General features: G+C 41.5%; 1 pseudogene; it reads right to left on the bottom strand.

The window, feature by feature from the left end:
* LOC118020385 overlaps positions 1-452 on the bottom strand; it is a 573-nt pseudogene extending 121 nt beyond the window's left edge.
* Positions 453-4,556: the final 4,104 nt, after the last annotated feature.

Here is a 4,556-nt window from a genome sequence, read left to right on the forward strand (position 1 = left end):
AGAAGTGGTTCTCCAGGAAGTCACAGAGATGGGGGTCTGCATGGGCAGAACCCAGAGCATGCAGATCCAAAAGGGCCTGATTCAGGCTCTTTTCCAGAACCAGGGCAGCTTCCATGGTGTCCAGGACTTTGCCCCTCTCATCTTGGGACCGCTTCTGCACTTCCTGGAAGAGGACGCAGCACTGGTTTTGCACTGGTTTTGCATCTTCAAGAGACGCTTAGCTCCCTCGTGCTTCCCTTCCACTGACTTGTGGAAGAAGTGGCCCGTGTCCTCCAGAGCTACATTATCACCTTCAAAATGGAAGCCCAGAGAGATGTAGGTGTAGGAAGCCCGCAGATGCATGTTGACCAGGCAGCTGATGGTGGCCTCCACCTTGTTGGACTGATTCTGACAAATCTGGGTGCTCATGGTTGATTGGTAATGAGCTAAGCTCAAAATAGGGTGTTAGCCGGTCCCGGAGCCAGAGGATGGCCAAGAAGATGGCTCTGAAAGTTAACACTGGAAAAAAGGTTGGAAGGTGGTAGGAGGCTGGTTGAAGGGGCGTCTCTGGGTTTGTTCTGTCCAAACACTGTTGAAGCAAGAGACAGAGCCACAGGACCACTGGGCACACTGCCTCACTTGTATGTAGAATCTTTAAAATTATAATAATAATAATCATCTCATAGATAGGTTGCCAGAGGAAGGGAGTGAAAGGTGGGTGAATTGGGTGAAGTGAGTCAAAAGATACAAACTACTAGTTATAAAATAAGTAAGTCATGAGGATATAATGCACAGCGTGGCAACTATAGTTAATAATACTATATTGCATGTTTGAAAGTTGCTAAGAGAGTAAATCTTAAAAGTCCTCTCAAGAAAAAAAAATTCTGCAACTGGGGCACCTGGGTGGCTCAGTCGTTAAGCGTCTGCCTTCGGCTCAGGTCATGATCCCAGGGTCCTGGGATCGAGCCCTGCATCGGGCTCCCTGCTCCGCGGGAAGCCTGCTTCTCCCTCTCCCTCTCCCTCTCCCTCTCCCTCTCCCTTGCTTGTGTGTGTCTCTCTCTGTCAAATAAATAAAATCTTAAAAAAAAATTCTGCAACTATATGTGGTGACAGATATTAACTAGATTTATTGTGGTGGTAATTTTGCAATATATACAAATGTCAAATCATTATGTCATATACCTGAAACTAAGATAATGTTTTATGTCAATTATACCTTAATTTTAAAAAAAGACATGAATGGGCGCCTAGGTGGCTCAATTGGTTAAAGCATCTGACTCTTGCTTTCAGTGTAGGTCATGATCTTGGGGTCATGAGATCGAGCCCCACAGCAGGCTCAGCACAGAGTCTACTTGAGATTCTGTCTCTCTCCCTCTGCCCCTCCCCCCACCCATGCACATGCATGTCCTCTCTCTCTCAAATAAATAAATCTTTTAAAAAAAAGACGTGAATGGAGAAATTGAGGTATATTCATATAAGGACAAACTATTCAGCAATAAAAAAGAAAGAATTATTATTGATATATACAACAAAATAGTTGAATCTCAGAAAAATTCTGCAGAATGAAAAAAGGCAGGTAAGGAGCGTCTGGGTGGCTCAGTCGGTTAAGCATCTGCCTTCGGCTCAGGTCATGATCCTGGAGTCCGGGGATCAAGCTCCACATAGGTCTCCCTGCTCACTGGAGAGTCTGCTTCTCCCTCTCCCTCTGCTCCTCCCCTTGCTTTGGCTCTCTCTCTCTCTCTCTTAAATAAATAATTAAAATCTTAAAAAAAAAAAGAAAATCTCTTCTTAAAAAAAAAAGAAAAAAGGCAGACAAAAGAATATATGGTTTAATCTATTTATATAAAATTGTAGAAAATGCAAAGTGGCAGAAAGTAAATGAATGGTTTCCTGGGGATCAAAGAGGTACAAGAAACTTTTGGAGTGGATGGAAATGTTATTTTGACTGTGGTGATGAATACATATATCAAAATTGACATATTACATATATCAAATTTTTTCTTTTAAATGAGTAGTTTGGTATATTGATAAATCAATAAAGCTGGGGGAGAGGTGATTAAAGAAGAAAATTATTATTGTTTTAATTTCTTATAGAACGGTTTGTGATTTTTTCAAAGAGCAACTTATTTTCCACAATTCAAGAGAATTCACTTAATTAGGTCAGTTTTATAACTTCTCAATTTTGACGGTAAGTGGTTTTCACAACACTGACACCTTTATTTTTAAATCTGGACACTTTAAAAAGGCTGAGGAGAGTGTCATGATTCTTTCTCAGTAAGTGGCCTATGTGTCTCAAATGTCTTTGTTTGCAGATTTCTTTTTTCTTTTTTTTAAGTAGGCTCCATGCCCCGGGTGGAGCCCAAAGTGGGGCTTGAACTTACAACCGTGAGACAAGGGCCTGAGCTGAGATCAAGAGTTAGGGATGCTTAACTGACTGAGCCATCCAGGTGCCCCTATTTGCAGGATTTCTAAGAGGAATAAACTACTCTCATTGTACCCAGCATTTTATAAGGGCTACAAGAAACCATGAATTGCTCATAGACTATTTTAAAGGAAGAGAGTCTATTGTAAAGCTATGCTTAGACTAAAATTGGAACTGGATTTCCAACTGGAAAGTCATCAAGATCTGAGGCAACTCTAGGAATTAGCTACCCTTTCAGTCTTCCTTGTGGGTAGCGTCTCTTTTTCTTTTATAGGAACTTTTTCTCTCTGCATGTCTATTCTGTTCTCCCTCTACTCATTGTTTTATCTTTCTAAAGTATCTTCAGTTTGCTCCTCCAGATCCACTTTTCATCTTTCACCACAGGGCTCTCTTTCCTGAAATCCTGACCTGTACAGAATGAGGTCAGTGTATTTATCCTCCTAGCTCCCTCCTTGCAAGGTCACTTTAGGCACACTGTCCTTCAACCAAAGATCACTGCTCCTCTCAAAGTGACTCACTCGACACCACTTTCCCCACCAACCTCTTCTTTCCCATGTCCCTTCGGGTCTAGGGGTGGTAAAAGCTCCCTTGCTACCCAGATTATCTTCCTCTACTATCCTATAGCTCCCTTACACCCTGCCCACACATTTCTAATTAGGACCTTTGTAGCTAAACTCTCCTCAACTTGTCATTTGCACATGTCTTTTGTTTCTTGTTAGAACCCTGAGTTACATATTTGTTTATCTTGTTTTCTGTGTGTGTTTTATTTCACAGCTTCTGCTTTGGTTTGCCATGATCCACCAAGCCTCCCATTCTACCCTTCCCTAACATTCTCTGTATTCGCAAATTTATCTAAGTGAGAAAATCTCAGGCAAGTGTCTTATTTTGTTTCAGGCTGTGTGGGAGGTCCCAGGCTAGCTGAAGGACTAGCAGCTCTTAGGACAGTTGCCTGTCTCTGGGCCACACGTCTGGGGAGGGGAAGTATGCAAGAGAAAAAGAGCATAGTACAAAATTACCCTGTCCTCAGAAACCATGAGTGAGACGATTTCTCTTAGAAAGCACTTTGAGTATGGGCAGGTACAATACTTAACATAAAAAAATTTAAAGATGAATAAAATATTCTGGTTATTCTTAACCATGCTGATATTTTGTAATGTGCTAATATCTATCCTCCTTTGGCCTTATCCCATTAAGTTTGCTTGTCCTCATCATTTATAATGACCCAGAGGAATCCAAGATGAGGTTGATTGAAATCATGGGTCTCAACAGGATAGCATAGGCAGCTGAAGTACCAGAAATAATTCAGGCTTTAAAGCCAAGTAAGCTTGGATCGAAACCTTAAAGTTACAACTTATTTGTTTTATTACTCTAAACTTCCATTTCCTCATCTATAAGATAGGTATAATTATATCCACCTTATAGAGTTGTTATGTAGATTAATGAGAATACATCTAAAGCGTAAAACAGATACTCAGTAAATAGTAGTTATTATGATCTCACACGCTTGTTTTATTTTTTTTTAAGATTTTATTTATTTATTTGACAGAGAGAGACACAGCGAGAGAGGGAACACAAGCAGGGGGAGTGGGAGAGGGAGAAGCAGGCTTCCCGCGGAGCAGGGAGCCCGATGCGGAACTCGATTCCACGACCCTGGGATCATGACCTGAGCGGAAGGCAGACGCTTAAGGACTGAGCCACCCAGGCGCCCTCATACGCTTGTTTTAATTAAACATTCACAGCAAAAGCTTTTGGCTTAATTTAGAATCATTTTTAAAAGGAGGGGAGAAGAAAAAAGAAAGCAGATCATTACTCCTTTCCCTATCTTTCCCTGCTCAGCGGCAGGTACCTAAGACATGGCTGTTGTGAATCCTGTTATAGCAGATTCTGGAGTCAATCCACACCATCCCTAATGACAGGTTAGAAATAGCACTTCCCCCAGCAAACGAGTCTGACATCAATCTTACTCTGGAAAACGTATCCTCTGTGCTTACTATATGCCTTTTCCTCAACTCTCAATTGTTTTGACCAGTTTGTAGAATTTTTACTTTGATTGGTGATTTGCATCATTCCCTCCCTTAGGACCAGAATCCTAACTTAAACTTTAAACCTGGCTGTCTGGGGCCCCCCAAAATCTGCTTAGTCTAGCACTTGGCAG

The sequence above is a fragment of the Mirounga leonina genome, unplaced genomic scaffold, assembly GCF_011800145.1.
Source record: "Mirounga leonina isolate KUSES-001 unplaced genomic scaffold, KU_Mleo_1.0 Mir_114, whole genome shotgun sequence".
Lineage (NCBI taxonomy): Eukaryota > Metazoa > Chordata > Mammalia > Carnivora > Phocidae > Mirounga > Mirounga leonina.